Source organism: Panthera tigris, chromosome A1 (assembly GCF_018350195.1).
Source record: "Panthera tigris isolate Pti1 chromosome A1, P.tigris_Pti1_mat1.1, whole genome shotgun sequence".
Taxonomy (NCBI): Eukaryota; Metazoa; Chordata; class Mammalia; order Carnivora; family Felidae; genus Panthera; species Panthera tigris.
In genome coordinates, this window is record NC_056660.1 from 13,708,586 (window position 1) to 13,729,219 (window position 20,634).

The window sequence follows — 20,634 nt, forward strand, 5'->3', positions numbered from 1 at the left end:
TGACTCCACGGTCATGGGATCAAGCCCCATGTTGGGCTCTGTGCTGGGCATGGAGCCTGCTTGGGATTCTCTCTCTCTGTCCCTCTCTGCCCCTCTCCCCTATTCATGCTCTCTCTTCTCTCTCTCTCAAATAAAAAACAAAAGAGATACACTGGGACAGAAACATGCTGTAAGAAGTTTTTTTTTTTGTTTTTTTTTAAATAGGTATTTTTATTAAGCTTTTGTCAACTGTATGCCAAGAAGTTGGTCCTAAAAATATGATGATAATGAAACTATTTTTTATTCATAAGTAGTAATATCCTGGAGGAGATAGACAAGTAAATATATAAATATAATTGTTAATGTGTTAGTGATATGTACCAAAAGTGTTGAAACAGGAGACTTTGAGAGACTAATTCCCTGGAACAGTAGTAGGCAAATATTTTCTGTAAAGATCCGGGCATTTTAGGCTTTATGGGCCATACTTTGTTTATTGCAACTGCTCTACTTTGCAGCTGTAGTGGGAAGGTAGCAACACTAATCTCTGACCTCAATTAGGTGTCCTATAATTATATTGAATTCTGACACTAGAGTTAGTACAAACCTATAAGCTAAGGGCTTGGTCCCACAAGACTGTCTCCATTTCAGATGCCAGCTACAAGTGGGGCTTCCTACATTTCTGCCTGGCTGACTATAGCCCCGCCCCCCAAGTTCAGTAATTTGCTAGAATGACTCACAGAGCTCAGGAGAGCACCATACTTAGGATTAGTTTTATTATGAAAGCTGCAACTCAGGAAGATCCAAATGGAAGAGACATATAGGTCAGTATGTTAGAGGTGGGGAGTGGGTACGCAGAGCTTCGATGCCCTTTCTGGGCACCCTTTCAGCACATCGATATGTTCAGCAACCTGGAAGCTTCCTGAATCTCATTGTTCAATAGTTTTTGTGGACTCATTGTGTAGGTGTGATTGATTTAATTGTTGACCACATAATTGAACTCAGTCTCCAGCCCTGTGCTCACATGCTTGGTCTTTCATTGGCTGGCTCCTCTCTTTTAAACTATCTAGGGACTGACCATGAGTCACCTTGTTAGCATAACTTTAGGTATAATCAAAAGGGACTAATTATGGATAACAAAGGACACCTATGAAATGTCAAGGGTTTTGAAGCTATGTGCAAGGAACTGGGGCAAAGACCAAACATATATATTTCAGTTATACTGTGGTCAACCTTAAACACTATGTCCATGAACGGGCATGGTGGTATTTCAATAAAATCTTATTTACAATGAAGCAGCAAGCTAGAATTGATTTCTAGGCAGTAGTTTGTAGACCCTTTGCTCTAAATGGGATTGGCTTCTCCAAGAAGATGACACTTGAATTGTATCTTCTGTTTCTTCAAATTTTTTTTCTGATGTTACACTATTTTATAGAATTTTAAAAATAACATGTTACAATATTAGTGATGTAATTTTAGTGAAAATGTCTGTAGTACAGTGGTACTACCATAGAGAGATTTTTGTTTTAGGATGCTTGGTGAGTGATCAAGGAAGTTTTTCCACATGGGTACCTGATTACTAATGTGTGTTTTAATATCCATTGAGAAAGACTTCAGTTCTTCTCAGATACTAATTCATTTTTAGTCCTATAATTAAGAAGGCTTGAGTATTATCTACCAGATAACAACTAGTAGGTGTTATTTTTCTGAATGACCATGATTTTTATCATATTCCTTAATTAGTGATATTTTGTCTAATGTGTTGTTGTTGGAATGCTGTTTTTCATCTTTCTATTTTGTTTTGAGTCTCACTTGTTGTTTTTTTTTTTTTTTTTTTTTTTATTAAAGGAATTAGAGGCTTGCGTTTGAGTTTTATATCCATGACTAAGGAAGACTGTGTAGGTTCCACATTATGAGAGCTGTGCAGTGAGAGAATAGAAATGTGGCACTTAGTGCTGTGAAGTAGAGATCAAGGCATAGACGTTTAAAAACTTGGTTTTTGCCTTTCATTTCTCCTTTTTGCCAGAGTATAAATTGTATCCTATTCTTGCCTGGAGATTTCACAATGAAAGAATAATCATGCTGGTAGCAATTAATCAATTTATCTTGTTAATTTAATTACTTAGTATGACTGAAGTTTCAAATGTGCGTAAAGATGAACATTTGGAAGGCCTCTAAACAAGGAATTTGGGGAGTGGGCCAGAACCGAACATTTTAAAGTGATGGCAAGGGGAGGGCTTGGGTTTGCTGTTATTCAGTTGCTTGGAGGATGTGGTCGTGAGCTCTTAGGTTAGGGAGTGAAGAGAATTGGAGTGAAGAGAATTGCCCTTATGAGTACATGCAGAAATAGTGATGAAAATGAGGGTAATGGAAAAATAATCTTGTATTTTAGGGATAAAATAAAACAAAAAGAACCAAAGTAAAGCTCATTTAAGTCAGTAGCCACAGATGAGTTACTAGTATCATCTTAAAACTGGAAGGGCAGTTACTTAAGTGTGTTTATAGGTATGGGCCACAGCAATAGTCTGTCAGTCAGTAACACGTGAATAGTTTATTCAGTTCTTTTAATTGAATATTTAAAAAAAAAAAAAATGAATGCCTGTTAAATGTTGTTGGTACTGAGGCTCATATGGAGATAGTAATATAATAATAACAATAATAGTAATTTTTATCTGGTACTTTATGAAGAAGGCTAAGCACCATAATCTGATAATAACCCTGTGAGATAAAGTTCTGTTATCCACAGTTTACATACAAAGAAACAAGATTAAGCAATTTATCTTGGGTCGTGCAGGTAGAGTTGGCCTGATGCCCAAGCCTTTTAACAGTTTTATTTTTCCTGGTGGACATAAATTTCATAAGTTTTTATAAGAGAAATACAAAGAATGATGGACTTTCTGAGGAGGGGTGGTTAACATCTTTAGGGAGTGGAACCTCAGGGAAACTTTTATAAAGGAGAGACATGCAAGATTAAGTGAAAATATAAGATGAATCTTTGGTATGGAGTGTACCGAATGAAGAGTTATAGGGGTCATAAAGCTGATCCATTTCTTTCATTGTGGCCTTTTGCAAACTACCCCATGCTGCTTTTTTTCTCCAGAAAAAAAATGTTAAGACTTTGAGGCTTTGTAGTTGTATTTCACTTCTAGGAGACTTCTCTACTTGTTTACATACCTACGCTTATGTATTTAGGTGTAACTGTAAATGGATGTAGATTGTACATAATTATGAAATAGGTGCTAATATTAATCAGTACTTTAAAGAAATTAATCCATCTTGGGACGCCTGGGTGGCTCATTTGGATGAGTGTCCAACTCTTGATTTCAGCTCAGGTTATGATCTCACTGCCGTGAAATCGAACCTCACATCTGGCTCTGCACTGAGTGTGGCGCCTGTTTAAGATTCTCTCTCTCTCCCTCTTCTCTGCCCCTCCCCTGCTAGTGCTGTCTCTCTTTCTCTCCATCTTGATAACTGGGAGTCATTTACTTTCCAGACTAAGGTTCATGAGCTTTAGGATTTTTTCATATTTCCTGTGCTTGTCATCTTACCACTTGGATTTTACCATTTACATTTTACAGAACTCACTTTATCACTTATCCATCCATCAGTCCATCTTGTTTTTGGTCTTTTTTTTTTTTTTTTTTTTTTGGCATATATTTCAAATCAGGTTGTAGCTATACATATCTTTTATTTCAAATTCAGTATTTGGTTATGGTCTCCCTAAACACTCCCCTCCAAACTACATATGATGAAAACATCAATCTTAAATATAACATTCAGTATTCACACATGCTTGTACCTGAGTAACCCAAACCCCCATCAAGATAAAAAATCCTATAGTCACTTCAGAAAGTTCCCTCATACCCTCTACCAGTTAATCGCTACCCCGTATCCCCAGAGACATCCACTCAAGTTTTTTCCCACCATAGACTATTGTCATAGAATTTGTATAAATGGGATCTGACAAAATGAATAAACTCTTCTCAGTAAAGCTTCTTTTCATTTAACATAGTGCTTTTGCCATTTGTTCATATTGTTGTGTTTATCAGCAGTTTGTTACTTTTTATTGCTGAGTAGCAGACTATCATGTGAATTTACCATAGTTTATCTATTCTTGTGTTGATGGAACTCTGGGCTGTTTCCAGTTTGGGGACATTATAAAAGAATAAAGCTTCTTTTAACATTCTTATACAAAAGTCATTTGGGGATTTGTATTTTATTTCCTTTGGGTAAATACTTAAGAATGTAATTGCTGGGTCAGAGAGATGGTGTATATTTGGTTTAACAAGAATCTGTTAGACCTATTTCCAAATGGATGAAACATTTTGTACTTCCAACACTGTGTGAGAGAGCCCATTCTTACCAGCATTTTACATGGTTAGTGCTCTTAGTGATTCTTATGGATGTATAATAGTTTAGTTCATTGTAGTTTTAGTTTGCACTTCTGTGATGGCTAATGATGATTAATATATTTTCATATCCTTAATTGGTGGTTTGTTAATATTTTGCGAAGCACCTGTTCAAATGTTCTGCCATTTTTAAATTAAAAAAAATATTTAGAAGTTCTTTATATATCTTACATACCATTCCATTGTCATATATGTTTTTGGAAAATTTTTTGTCTTTAAATTTTTTATTTATCTATAGCTATCTTTTCATGAACAAAGGCTTTTTAATTTTGATTAAGTCTAATTCATCAGTTTTTTCCTTTATGGTTTTTGCTTTCTGTGTCCTTAAGAATATGCCCTGTAAGAATCTTCACTACAGATGATGCAGATATTCTTCTGTGTTTTCTTCTAGGAGTTTTATAGTTGTTTAGTCTGTGATCTATATAAAATTAATTCTTGTCTGTGTATGAGTTATGGATCCAGGTTTTATTTTTCTTCCCCATATTGATATCCATCTGTTTCATTGTTATTTGTGGAAAAGACTTTCCTTTCTCTATTGGATTACTGTAGCACCTGTGTAGAAAACTGATTGGAGCGTCAGTGAGTCTATCCTGTTCTAGTGACCTGTTTGTCAGTCTTTATGCCAGTGCTATGGTATCTTGATTACCGGAGCTTTATGATAAATTTTTAAATTGGGTGGTTTGTGCATCCTCCATGTTTCTTTTCCTAAGATAGCTTTGAATATTCTAGTTGTCATGCTTTGTTGTTGTTGTTACATTTACATAAACCTTTTAGAATTCATGGTCAGTCTACAAAGAGGCCTGGGAGATTATAAATAGATTTGCAAGAATGTATAGTTTAACTTGGCAGAAGCAGGGTGTTGGGGGGGAGAGGTTGACTTCTTAAAAATCCTGAGTTTTCCATTTCATGAACATGGTGTATCTCTTATTTAGGCCTTTTAAAAATTTCTCCCAGCAGTGTTTTGTTTTGTAGTTTGTAATTTAGAGGCATTACAAATTTTTTGTTACATTTATTTCTAAGTGCTTTATTGATGTTACATGTTATTATAAATAGAATTTTATTTAAAAAAAAATTTCTATGTTTATTTATTTTTGAGAGAGAGAGACCGAGCGAGCAGGGGAGGGGCAGAGAGAGAGAGGGAGACACAGAATCCGAAGCAGGCTCCAGGCTCTGAGCCGTCAGCACAGAGCCCGATGTGAGGCTCGATTGCAGGAATGGTGAGATCATGACTGAGATGTTTGCAGATGCTTAACCGACTGAAGCTCCCGGGTGCCCTGCATAATTATGTTTTTTAAAGCAGCTTTCATAAGATACAGTTTACTTACTATAAAATTAATGTTTTTGTTTTTGTTTTTGTTTTGCATACAAGTCAATGACTTGGTATTCTCCATAATCATTCAACTATAACCATAATGTACTTTTTTAACATTTTCATCACCCCCCCCAAAGAAAGCTCAGGCACACTTATGTCACTCCTCATTCACACCTCAAGCCTCTTGCAATCACTAACTTACTCTTTTTATATTTGCCTGTTCAGTCACACTACATGTCATCTTTATGTTTGACTTCCCTTATTTAGCATGTGAGGTTCACTTATGTTCCTTTTTATTGCCAAACACTGATTCCATTGTGGGGTATACTGCATTCTGACTGTCCATTTACTAGTTTATGGACATTTGAATTGTTGCCAATTTTTAGCTTTTATTAATAATGCTGTTTTGAATATTTGTATAAACGTCTGTGTGGATATACATTTCCATAGATACATAGTATTAAAATTGCTGGGTCATATGGTAAATGTGTGTTTAACTTTTTAAGAAACTACTAAATTGTTTTCCAGAGTGATTACCATGTTACATTATCAGTGGCAATGCTACATTGATTTTTGAATGTTAAAACAGCTTTCATCCTGAGGTACCTCTGCTGCATTTTCCATTTTCTATATTGCTGGGCTTGGCTTGCTTACAATATTAAGGATTTCTGTGGTTGTGTTCATGAGAGACTGTGGTCTGTAATTTTATTTTCTTGTAATGTCCTTGTCAGGTTTTGCTACTGGGGTTATCATAAAATGGTTGGGAAGTGTTCCTTCTTCCTGTTTTATTAATGAGTTTTGTAGAATTCACCAATAGAAAATATCTAGGCCTGTTCTTTTTTTTATTGGAAGGTTTTTTGATAATGAACTTACCTTTTTGATAAATATGGGCTATTTGGATTTTCATTTATCTTGTGTCGGTTTGGAAAGTTGTATTTTACAAGGGATTTATCCATTCTATGTAAGTAATTGAATTTGTTGGCATACTGTTGTTCATAAACATTTCTGTAATATGCTTTTAACGTCTTTATGTTTGTAATGTAGGATTTGTAGTGATAATCCATCCCAGGTACTGACAATTTGCATTATTTTCTTTTTCTCTCTCTTATTCTCTTGAGCTAATGATTTATCAATTTTATCAATCATTTCAAAGAAACAAATTTGGCTCTGCTAATTTTTTATTTCATTGATTTCTGTGTTGTATTTCCACTCTTCTACTTGTTTTGTTTTTCTTTAAATTCATAAATGAAATCTTAGGCCAATGAGAGCTCTTTCTTTTCTAGCACTGTAGAATTCTCTCTCAGCACTGCTTTAGCTCATCTCACCAAATTTGATAGGATTTTGATGAGAGGAATTAAGTGTGTTGTTTTTGGAGGCACTTTAAAAGTTTTTATTGCTGTTGATTTCTGTAAATATTTTTATTTTCTATTCCTCTTTTTTACTGGGATTACATTTATATTAGATCTTTAATTTTGTACTATATGTCCCTGAGGTTCTTTTTTTTTTTTAACTGTTTTTACAAATATTTTGTTTATTTTAATGAAGCTGGTCCAGACAATGTCCATTTAAAACCCATATCCCAGGCCAAAAAGTGCAAATAAAATAAAAAAGAACAGTGTTCTGTTGAACACACTTCTGCATGAATAACTTTATTAACTGCTAATGAAAATTAGAACTTTTCTGGGATCTTCTGACAAGACTTTTATCTTAAAATGCTTTCTCTTCAGTGAAGCCGTCTTTGGAGTTAGTCATTACTCTCGCGATCTCTGTCATCTCGACTCCAGCTTGCTATTTCTCTTCTTTTGGTCCAGACCCTCAAATTTTAAAAGAAACTTCAAGTTAAGGAAAAGTCATTTTTCCACAGTTCACTTCTCTGAAAAACTTTCATCTCCCACTGAAAGTCATAGTCCAGGAGTAAAGCAATCACATACTAGAACTTCAGGGCCGGTTGGAAAGTCATTACGAACACTCGCATTGGTCAACCTTATTTATCACAAGCCTGAAAATGCACAGTCCTGGAAAAGGTGGTGGCCTCTCTGTGCACACATGTAATTTTTTTAAACAGGAGAGTGCGATATGAAGGGGGCTGAGGTTTGATCACCAAAAATCAGCACAATGAAAACAAGTGATGGTGAATAATGGGCACTAGACTTCAAATTACCAGATGTTTTAAAGAGATGGGGTGCCAGTTCCCATTTCCGTTTTGAACACCACATTACAAAAGAACTGTTTTTAAAAATAAAAAAGGGTTAAGGGTAAAGAAAAAAATAAAAAGAATATCTAAATCGTTGGATGACCCCCTGTTTGTTCCTGATAAACTCCAATCACATCTTCCTCCTCCATTCCCACTTCTTTTGGAGCATGATTATCAGCAATTCTCGGACCTGCAAAGAGAAACCTGAGTGAATTCATTGGAACTCCCTGTCTTGGACAGTGATTCTTGGAGTTTCTTGAGATGTGTTGTCATTTTCACTTTGAAGTGAATTGCACTGCCATCCTGTCCAATGACTTTGAGTTTAATGTATTCTCCTTCCTTCTCATCCCCCAAGTCCTCAGTTGAAGGTTTTGCCTCCTGGTCAGACATGGTGATGGTGGCTTCACCCAGGGTCTCTGCACAGCAGGGGCGTTGGATCGGCAGAACCTGGCTCCCTGGCTCCGGGGTTTACAGATCTGTCTCTCTTCCCCACAGCACAACACCGCGGCTGGCTAGGCTCCTGAGGTTCTATTTGTTTTTTCCCAATCTTTTTCCTCTCATTTTTCTTCAGATTAAATACTTAAATTGATTTACCTTTAATTCCATTGGCTCTTTTTTTTTTTATCTGATCTGCTACTTAGCCTATTCTGTGAACATTTTAATTTAAATGTCATAGCTTTCTATTGTACATTTTGTATTTGACTCTGTAGTTTGTAATTCTTTGCTATGATTTCCAGTCTTTTTATTCATTATGAGATGTGTTTTAAAGTTCCATGAACACAGTTATACTACTTGATTTAAAATCTTTATGTGTTTATTCAGGCATCTGGGTCCTCTGGATTTTGGTTTCTATTGATCATGTTTTATTTCATGAATGGACTATATTTTCTTTGTTATTTGTATGTGAAGTAATTTTGGATTGTTATCGTGAATGCTGTGAATAATGCTGTGTAGAGATTCTACATTTTGTTACGCTCTTCTGAATTTTGTTGACAAATTTTAAGGTGTCCGCTTACTTGGATAAACTCAAACTGCAGAACTCAATAGTTGGCATCAGTTGAAATCTTATGAATGTGAGTAGTTCATGGCTGAGCCAGACATTTGTCCAAGGTTATTTGGGGCTTCTTCTCTCTTGTGTTTTTGTTTCAAGAATTGCTTCTCTCATGTTCAAACTGCTGTGATTGTCCATAACTTCTGGTTCATGATGTAGATCGGGGCTTGTCCCTAAATAGAAAATCATAAGAAACAAAGAATTTTACAAAATACTGTTACTTTCTTATACCTGTCAACTCCCATTTCTATTCTTTTACGTGTCCGGTTTTGGTTGCTCTTCAGCACCTTCAGAAAGCTGTTTTTGAATATTTTGTCCAGAGTTTATAGTTCTTATCTGTACCGTGTTAAGAACCACTTCACTATTACCAGATTCATCCTCTATCCTAAATTTAAAAAACAACACAAAAAGCTTAATGTGCCATTAGTACACTCAACAAATGTAGAGTCTCTTATGTGTGCCTGACAAACATTGGCAATGCAACTATTAAAGACACAGATCCCTCCTTTCAGGGTTTTCACATGTCTGTAGAGGAAATAAATATAAACAGGTGTGAGAAGTACATTAATAGAAATATCTACTTGGAAAGAAAGTGGCAGAGAAAATGTGATTGTTTCTCACTGGGCTGGGCAATATGGGCACACTGACAGGGAGAGTTTAAGGAACACATTCTGAAGGAATACTATATCCTGCTTGGAGTTTGAAGGATTAATTGGTATTTTCAGGCAAACTGGGAGGGATAGATGTACTATGCTTTCAAGTTTCAATATAGGGACAAGAGAGATGATGTAAAACCTAGAGCCAAGTTCAGCTGGAAACTTTAAAATCATCCTTAACCTCTCTTCCTTTTCCTTCTATTGTGTCTGACTTTAAGATTTCTCCCTCTTAAATCTACTGATTTATTAAATTCACGTGTGACCTGGTCAGTTTTCTCTGGGAGGAGTGAGAGCTAGAACAGAAGAAAAGCCTTAGGTTTTACACTGCTCCTGAAATTTGTCAGCATTTCAGACAGCTGAGGCAACAAATGGACCTTGATCACAGTGTTAAGCTCATGGTAAGACTTAATTTTTTAGAATTGATCAGTCAATAGTGTTAAGTCCTACTATCAGTGTATTTTAATACATCTGTTTGTGTCAGGGATCTTTGCTCTCTTTGTGTAGGAGTTTTAGTAGATGTGCATTAGAGGCTCATTAGCTTATTTAACTTTTGCTAATACACGTAGTTCCAGGCCCATCTTAATGTCTGGAGTAACTGTTCACCTTAGTAGTTGCTGGGTCCCTCAGAACACTGGCAGTGAGAACAAAGAAAATTTTAACCTTCCATTTGGGGAAGGGGATAGACTCAAATAATTTTGAAATATGGAGTCTCTTGATGGGGAAAAAGAGAGCTAGGAGGAAATGAATAAACCAGCAAGTGTTAAATTTTTGACTTGGTTAAGAGGTATCGGAGAGAGCATAGCGCCCTTCAGTGGTTACCCATTGTTCTTAAGGTAAAGCTGAAATTTTTTTTTTTTTTAAGTTTATTTATTTATTTTATGAGAGAGAAGCATGAGCCGGGGAGGGCAGAGAGAGAGTAGGAAATTGAGAGAATCCCAAGCAGGCCCCAAGCCACAAGTACAGAGCCTGATGAGGGCCTCAAACTCACAAACCTTAAAATCATGACGTGAGCTGAAACCAAGAGTCGGACGCTTAACTGCCACCCAGGTGCCCCAAAGCTGTAAATTGTTAATATGATCTGCAAGTCCCTACATGATCTGATAGCACAGTAGCTCACTTATCTCATCTGTTGCCACTCTTCCATTCATTTATTCTTCTTCTTCTCCCTTGCTGTCTGTACTGCAACCACCAAGATGTTCTTTTATCTTTTATTAGAGGTTCTTCTTATCCTAGAGCTTTGGTAAACCCTATTATTCTGCCTGAAATTCTTTCCTTCATTTCCCTTTTATCTTCCTCTAGTTACTTCTCTCCCAAATTAATTTTTCAGATATTTCGTGGCTTCTCCAAATAAGGTTATATGCACTAATAATCTAGCAACTAGAATATAAGCTTTTTTTTTAATGTTTATTTTGAGAGAGAGAGAGAGTGTGTGTGTGTGTGTGTGTGTGTGTGTGTGTGAGAGCCGGGGGGGGGGGGGGGGAGAGAGAGAGAGAGAGAGAGAGAGAGAGAGAGAGAGAGAGAGAGAGAGAGAAAATCCCAAGCAGGCTCTGTGCTGTCAGTGCAGAGCTCAACGCGGGGCTTGCTTCCACTAATTGTGAAGTAATTATCTGAGCCAGAACCAAGAGTTGGACACTTAACCTACTAAGCCACACAGGTGCTCTTAGAATATAACCTTTATGGCACCGAGTTTTCCTGTTAACTACTGCATTGTGAGCACCTAATACAGTCCTTTGCATATGGTATGTGTTCAGGAAATATTTGAATGAATAACTGAAAGAATAAATCCAGAGATGAATTCAAAATTCCATTTAACTAATTTTTGGTGAGAAATAAATATGCCAAAAATTAGTGTGAGGAATTTATTCCTACCACTTCCTATTAGAATAAGGAGGTAGATATCTAGAAATAAATAATCAATTGCTTTCAGAGATTTATTGTCTCACTGTTTGAGAATGATCCCTGGTTACAGCATAGTGAGGAGTGCCTATCAAGCTGTAGTACTCATTATATAGATGCTGCCCAGTACATACACTGAATTGAACTACAGTGAATAACATTATGTTTGAATTTTGCTTAGTCTGTTACAAAGACAGTCGTGCAAGAAGTATTGTAATTTTTTCTACACACTACTAGGTTTTTCTTTAGATGTTTGAGCACCATTTTGATTACGCTTCTTCTAAAAAGATGTGAAGAAATCAGTAAAAGATTACATATTTAAAGCTATTAAAATAAATGAAGTTTGATAGCATATATGAAATACTTACAAAGGGTACCTGTATTAAATTTAAATGACTTATTACTTACTTTAATGAAAAAAATGAGAAAAGTAAAGCTTTTAATAGGAGAAAATTATTTCTGATGAAAAAACTGTAAGAGTTGAAATATTTTAGAAAGTGAGGATGTTGACAGTCCATCCTTGAGGATCTTTTATAAAGACAATAGGATAATATTAGTTGTAAAAGTATTTATCTCACTGAATAAAGACAACTAGCTTGGACAGGATCTCTCAATTATTTCCAGTTGTGATTATATGATTGCCTAGTTTTATTTAACATACTTACTCCTTTCAATAGGTCACATAGAATTATTTGCTCAATCATTTTTTTCCTTTTTATGTGTGTGCCTGAGAGTGTGATTGCTTGTGCGTGAATGTTGTACTTTGTCTCTCTCTCTTTTGTTTCCTTATAGTGCCTGGCATAAGGGATTTGCATTTTAAGAATGAGGTTTACTTTTTAAAAGTAAGATTTGCTCTTATTTAGAATTTGAGATAAAACATCTCAAATGAGATGAGATGAGATTTAACTGAAATCTTTAAAACTTTCACATGATTTTTATTCTCCCTAGAGAGTCATAGCAATTGAGGGGTGCTTATGCCTTTGCGACTTCTGTCCCAAAGAAGAGCCTCTGCCACTAGGTAAGAGTAATTAAGAATAGATTGGGGTTGGAGACCAGTGAACTCACAATATTTTTTTAATTTCTCTGATTAAAAAAAAAATGCTCTCTTGGGGCTCCTAGGTGGCCCAGTCAGTTAAGTATCCTACCCTTGATTTCAGCTCAGGTCATGGTCCCAGGGTTGTGGGATCGAGCCCTGAGTTCAGGCTTCACACTGAGCATGGAACCTGCTTAAGATTGTCTGTTTCTCTATCCCTGTCTCTCTCTTCCTCTGCCCCTCTCCCCCACTGGTGCTATCTGGCTGTCTGTCTGTCTGTCTCTCTCTCAAAAAAAAAAAAAAAACAAAAAGTTTCCTTGGTGAAAAATTCAGGGTATTAGAAAGTAATAGTCACTCCTAACATTGTCATTGGAAGTCAGTACTTATAACTTGGTATAGTTCCTTCTGGGTTCTTTTTTTTTTTGTCTTGGGTAGGCATTAGAATAAAAGGCAGCCTTTACCCATGTTTTTGGGATGTTGCAACCATGGTGTTATGGCTTGAATTTACTGCCCTCCCCCTAACAACAACAACAACAACAACAACAACAACAACAACGTTATGTTGGAGTCTTAACCTACAGTAAGGTAGAGTGACCTTGGAGATAGGATTTTTACAGAGATAATCAGTTCAAATACAGTCATTTGGGTGGGTTTTAATCCTGTATGACTGTTATCCCTTTAAAAAGAGGAAATTTGGATACAGACATGCATAGAAGGAAGCTGATGTGAAGAGATAAGAGGATATGAAGATGGTCATCTGTATGCCAAGGAGGAAGGCCTGAAACAGATCCTTCTGCCACAGCCCTCCAGAGGAAATGGCCCTGCTGATACCTTGATCTCAGACTTTCAGACTTCAGACTGTGTGAGACCACATATTTGTTGGTTAAGCCATCTAGTTTGTAGTACCTTGTTAACACGGCCTTAGCAAACTAAATACATATGTATCAAATTGCCTTATAGCAATTTTATAATTACAATTACTTTATGTCTTATTTTTCTAAAGTTTTCTTATATTTCTTTGAGTATATTTTGTTTACTTGGGTATAACCCAACTAAATTGTATATTTTTTTGAGATTATATATTTTTCCTTATTTCATTTCCTACAGTATTTTATAGATGTATAAAAGATAATTTGTGTGATGCAAATAGGCATGCTTTTGACGAAAAACATTTATGTTATGTATAAGCAACACTATGTCCAATATAAAATTGAGTAGGAAGTTTTAAATTTTAGACTTTTTTTTTAGCTGAATAAACTTAGTTAATTCATATTCTTGGATTCTGATACATATATATATATATATATATATTATATGATATATATATTCGGATATATATGATATATACATATATATCATCTATATAAGATTTGTGTGTTTGGATTATGTGATTAGAATTTTTTTAAATTAATATAACCATATTATAAGGCAATTATGGTAAAAAGAAAACAAGATGACTCATTGTTTCACCACTGAAACATCAGCTATTAATATTTTTGTTGTTTTTCTTATAGGGTTTCACCTATATAGAGAACTGGTTTATTTATATAATTATAATTGCCTATGTGTTTGTGTATATAAATTTATTTTAGCTAACATATTACAAAAAATTATGTCTTATGATACAGCTTTGTCAACTAATTTAGAATGGGTATATAATATGCTATTTGTGTATATAGTGCATTCATAAATGCACTATAACTTTTCTATTTTTGGATACTTAGGATGTTTCCAGTTGTTGACCATGACAAACATGCTGAAGAGAACATTTTTGTGCATAAATATGTTTCCATTATTAGGAATATTTTTTGAAGTTCAGTTTTGTTTTGTTTTGCATTTTTTTTTAATGTTTATTTATTTTTGACAGAGAGAGAGAGAGAGACAGAGCATGAGTGGGGGAGGGGCAGAGAGAGAGGGAGACACAGAATCTGAAGCAGGCTCCAGGCTCTGAGCTGTCAGCACAGAGCCTGACGTGGGACTTGAACCCACAGACCGTGAGATCATGACCTAAGCTGAAGTTGGACGCTCAACCGACTGAGCCACCCAGGCACCCCTGAAGTTCAGTTTTAAAAAGTGGGAGTTTTAGAGTAAAGAAATGTCTTTTAAGGCTTTTCATACATATTAAAATGTGTTTTACAGAAGGATTATATAGTTTTCAATGGAATTATTTCTTACATATTCCAATTTGAAACCCAGTTTGCAGTACTTATTGATGATAGTTTTAATGGTTGTTTTTTCAGCTACAGCTTACCATATTCTTGTTAATAATTTTTTAATTCCATGAATTTAGAGAAAATCCTCCCTTTACCATTATATATGAAAAATGCATATATGTATGTATATAAGACACACACACACACACACACGTATGTGATTAGCATTATTTACAGGTCTTGACCATCACATACTTTATTGATGAGTTGATATAGGAAGGGAACTTGTGTAACAGTGAATTCAACTGAAATGTATAAGGTGGTAATTTTGACTCTAGGCAGATAGCTAGAAGTTCAAATCACTGTATCTGGGATTCTGGTGCATTTGAGTTGGTTTTAGACTAGCTGTGCTACCCAAAGTGTCTGACGTGATGGGTAGTATGGGCAAATGATAATGTTTATATTTGAATAGTTGATAGTGTAATGGTTACAAGAAGAATTATTATATATACACTGAAACAGAGGTTAAGTCAGTGGCTAGAGATGAATGCACACACATCCAGAGATAAGCACTTTTGAGAGCTTGTTGGGTGTTTGGGACCCCAGCTCTAGGTTGTCTCTACCCCTGACCTTCTGGCAGGGAGACTAGAATTAGCTCAGGAAACCAATGCAGAATCCCATTTTCCAGAACTAGGTAAACCCTGTGAGCATTAGGGGTTAAAAGTTTACTCCCCAGAATATCTGAATTAGAGCACAAAGCAGAAGGACTAATTCTCAGTCTTACCTGCATGGGACTGAATCCTTAATACTCTGCTAGGCTTGAGCCTGAGGTTTTCTTAGTTGAGGCTGTTGGGGTTTGGAAAAGCAGAGATTCAACCTTAGATAAGTTAAGTGACTTGCCCAAGATCATATTATCCATTTGAGATGGTGTCAGAATTGTGATCTAGGTCTTATGCTCACTTCTAATGTGGTACCTTCAGCTGTATAACACTGTCTTGAATGTTAACATTAAGAATAACGTCATAGTTACTTCACAAAGTATAATTGCTGTAACATCTAAAAAATAACTTGCTACTTGAGAAGCATTTTTGAATAAACTAGATGAATCTTGATATATAAATATGAAGTTGCATAAAGTAAAAAATGTGTATGGTTTTATTATTTTACTTTCATTTTTATCCCATGGTAATTAGCTTGCCACATTTTATTGAACTTTTAGCAATATTAGGATTAAATGTTGAATTAATGCTGATACCTGAAATGGTAGTCTTTCAAAAGTTTTGAAATGGACCTTTCAAAAGTTAAATATCTATGTAATCTCAATGATGATGGAATTTATATTATAATGAAGACCAGCTTGGTTTAAAATTTTTTTAATGTTTATTTTTTTGAGACAGACGGAGCATGAGTGGGGGAGGGGCAAGAGAGAGGGAGACACAGAATCCGAAGCAGGCTCCAGGCTCCGAGCTATCAGCACAGAGCCTGAGTCAGGGCTCGAACCCACGAACTGTGAGCCGAAGATCATGACCTGAGCTTAACCAATTGAGCCACCCAGGCATCCTGAGAACAGCTTGGTTTTAGAAGTGATCTGTGGCAGACTTTTACAGTTGTTCTTTTAAGTTGTCACAGCAATAATTAATGAAACATAAAAATGAGAACCTACCATTGTTCTTATTTTGTAAATGAGGAAACATACCCAGAGGTTAGGAATATGGAATGATAGTGGCACATGGGAAAATCATGCTTTTGAATTTGTATGATTTATATTTGTAATAGATTTGGTTCAAGAAAAGTTACCTTTATGTGTGTAAGAATGTATGTGTGTGTTTTCTGATATAATAGTATATATGCTCATTGGAGATCATTTTGAAAATTTATGTGAAAGAAGAAATTAAAAATTAACAGTAATCTCATCACTCTACAATAATCATTGTAAATACTTCAGTATTTGTGGACACCATTCCAAGTGGTGGGGAAGTAAGAGCACTGGACTAAAAAGAAGGAAGCCTATATACTCTGCCTGTCCATTACGTTAGTTGTTGACTTTGGTTGTAAGAGTATCTTTATTACCAACTTTTTTTGTTTTTTAATCATGAAGGATCCCTTTTCATTTCCTCCCTTCTCTCCCAATTTCTACTAAATTATTTTTAATAAGTAAATATCACTTTGTTTTTTAGTGAGGTAAATGGTTTAACAATACTGCATTTATCTACACTCAATGAAGGACAAAGGAAGATGATGTTTAGGTTAGGTAATACACTTTTAATTCCAGGGCATATAGTAGGTTAGACTTTTTGAAGTATTAAAAATAAATTGAGCATTGACTATTTGACTGTATAAAGGCGTAGGGTCTCTGTGAAGGGAGCAATTGGAATAGATGGTCTGTAATAAAATTCTTTTCAGGTTTACAGTGCTGGTACTCTGATTCCATTGCACATTGGTATGAACTTTCTTCCTCATTATTATTCCCCAAATGGTAATTATTTTGCTTTCCAGACTAGGAAGCTACTGTATCGCAAATTGTTGCACATGAATATAGTTATTTTAATGTGAATAATTTATGAGTTACGGACATGGTGTCACTCAAAGATAAACATTTTTTTGCCTAGTATCCATTTTATGAGAAACTGAAAGTAAAGTTATTCTTTGTATTTTTTATCAACTTTCTCCCAACCATTACTGAAGCTGATATCAAGAAAAGTTTTTAGCTTTTAAGGTTCTCATTTTTGAGGCTGAGTACTATGACGCTGTTATTCAGAATTGCATTCTGTAATTTCTGGCAGTATATCCATCAAAATCTATCTGATGCTTGTGTGTCGTACTGACAGTGTAAGTACTGACGAGGGTTTTCTGGTATCCTTCAGGTTTTACATTCTCCTTAGTGCCAATTCCAGCTGACCTTATTATTATAATGCAATCAGTGAGATATATCATGGTACCTTTTTCAGAGTGCCATTTGGCTTACTTTTACTTTTATGTAGACACACCTCCAGTTTCATGCTTATTGGATATTTTTCAGTGTAGACTTGATAAAGTCATCTAACTAAAAACCACATGTCTCTTACCTTACTGTAGTATTAGAGAAACATTGTAAATGCTCATTTTGAGAAAAAACAAATAAAACTGAGCTAAAATTTAGTCCTGCGTTTATTCTTTAATAATTTCTTTGTAAGAATAACATTTTAAAATGCTTTTTAATCAGTGTAAGGTATTTAATCCATTGTTTCTTTTCCTTCACTGACTCAGGGATGACAAAGCTATATAAAAAGTGGGCATAGAAATCCAGCTTGTTTTGGCAATTTTAACTGATATTTTAATAATTAACAATTTAATAATAAAATATTTAATTAACACTCAATACTTTTATTATTATAGTTTTTTATTACTTTTGTTAAACTCAATTTTTAAAGATGTGAGTACAGATTTGAGAATTAAAACATCTAGTAATTAAAATGAGTTGTATCCAGTTTGACAGAAATGCTATTTTACTGGTAACACTAGACACTGAGGATAATGGTAAGCCGTGTTTTTACTTCTTGTAGTTCTGTACATCATTTTTCCATGGGTATTGCTCAAGACACAAACTGCTGTGAACAAGTTTTCCTTCCTGTCAACCTGGTATAGTGCAGTGATTCAGCATGTGGCCACCAGGTATTGGATACTTCTCTGCCAGGCACGATGATGGGTTATAGCAATTAAATACATGGCATATACTCAGGTCACACTAATCTAGTTAGAGACAGGAAATGAAAAATAACAATTACATATTGATAAATGCTTTCATAAAGATAGTCACAAGGTATACATGCTTAGGAAATAGCATTGAATTGGGGGATGGGTTAGATTTTAAAATGCTTTCCTTTAAGAAATAACTCCTGAGCCAAATCCTGTTACCCAGATCGAGGGGATTAGAAAGGGCATTTCAAGCATGTGCAAAAACCTCAAGAGATGTGAGAAAACAGCCTTTTCTTTCTTCATCCTGTTTCTCCATTGTGGGGTCTTTTTCCATAAAAAAACTTTCTTTATATTCTCACTCTTTCCCTCTAGTACTTTTACCTCCTTACCTGAAATCGAAGTGCTTTTTCTTTCTTCCAAGTTCAGCATGCCTGAAGATGAGCAAAGAATCTGGCGTTCTCCAGATATTTTGTTTCTAGATCACTTTTAAAATCAGCCTTTCCCAACAGTCCCTTCCTGCTTTGAAATCTATGCTGTACCTGCTGTATCATCCTGTAGAATATTCCTCACGGATTTTTGTCACCTGGCTCACCATTTTCCTTTGTAGGCTACCTTCTAAGCATCATGGATAATTTTCACGTCACAGGTAAAAGTTCCCTGCAGGGCAAGCCTCTCTGTTCATTCCTGTTCCAACAACTTATATATTTATGCCACTTTAGCAACTGGCATATATGGCCAGACATCAAACTTTGGAATCACCAGAGCTGTTGTTTTAAAAATCTTGAAGGTTACAGTTACTTATTCTGATATCAAGGATATCAAGATATCTTTTATTTTTCCATTTCCATTAATCTGACTTTTGCCCTCATTGGGACATCTGGTTCTTTAATCTCTTTACTTCATTCTTATTTCTACCAAATTCAGATCCAATTGAATATTGTTAACAGTTATGCACATATGTGAGAGTCTTTGGTTTATTTTACCTTGGCACTCTTTTTTTCTTTTTGATCTCATAAAAACACATATATGTATATTCTATATCTTAGTTGTCAGTCTGTCAGGGCTAGGGGAGAACCCCGTAATTGTCTTGATTGGTTTATTAGAAACACATGGGTTTTTTTGTTTTGTTTTGTTTTTGTTTTGTTTTTAACGTTTATTTATTTTTGAGACAGAGATAGAGCATGAACGGGGTGGGTCAGAGAGAGAGGGAGACATAGAATCTGAAACAGGCTCCAGGCTCTGAGCTGTCAGCACAGCGCCTGACGCGGGGCTTGAGCCCACAAACTGCGAGATTGTGACCTGAGCTGAAGTCGGACGCTTAGCTGACTGACCTACCCCGGCGCCCCTGTTTTGTTTTTTAACATTATCTGGCTTCTTGGTTTCTCCCAAAAATTTTTTAATGGTTTTAATTTTGGTGTATTTGCTCTCAGACTTTTCAGTGCATATGAAGACTGGTGATCAGGTATGCCTCAATAAGATGAAGAAAGATATCATGTATTTGGTAATTATCTTCTGTTCCTCATCCCATCCCCATTCTCAGTAATAAAATAATAGTCATGAGTCACTCTCCAAGTTATGGTCTAGAATACCAGTATTGAAGGGACGCCTGGGTGGCTCAGTCGGTAAAGCGGCCAGCTTGGCTTATTTCATGATCTTGCATTTCACAAGTTTGAGCCTCGCATCGGGTTCTGTGCTGACAGCTTGGAGCCTGGAGCCTGCTTCAGATTCTGTGTCTCCTTCTCCCTCTGCCCCTGCTGGAGCTCTATCTCTCTCTATACTACTACTACTACTACTACTACTACTACTACTACTACTACTACTAATTTAGAATACCAGTATTGCTGATGCTCCCTGTATGTTGCTTACCAATCCTATTTTTCTCCTCTTCTTTAAAGTGACTAATTCTGTGGGTATTATATTTATCATTCTTTTCCCTTTCATATGGTTTTAAAAACATATGTGTACATTAGCTGTATGTTGTTTCATTATGATTTTTTAAAAATAACCTTTATAAAATGCCTATACATGATTTTCTGAAAAAAAATTTTTTTGGACTGAACATCACGGGTTTGAATTAATTTATTTCACTATCTTTCTTAAAATTCAGCAAAACACTATGAGATAGATACTATTATTATCCACACTTTACCGATGTGGAAGCTGAGCACAGATGTATATTTAAGTGACTTGCTAAGGTTATACATTCAGTAAGTTTCAGTGTCTAGATTTCAACCCAAGGAGTCGATCTCAAAGTCCAGACACTTAACCATTATATGTAT

At 35.5% G+C, this 20,634-nt stretch overlaps 1 protein-coding gene and 1 pseudogene across 8 annotated transcripts in view; one reads left to right on the forward strand and one right to left on the reverse strand.

Moving 5' to 3' along the window:
- Nucleotides 1–20,634, forward strand: part of NBEA (neurobeachin) — a 678,339-nt gene that overhangs the window by 23,775 nt on the left and 633,930 nt on the right. The gene's annotated exons all lie outside the window — the stretch shown is intronic.
- LOC102968250 lies at nt 7,439–8,445 on the reverse strand (annotated as a pseudogene).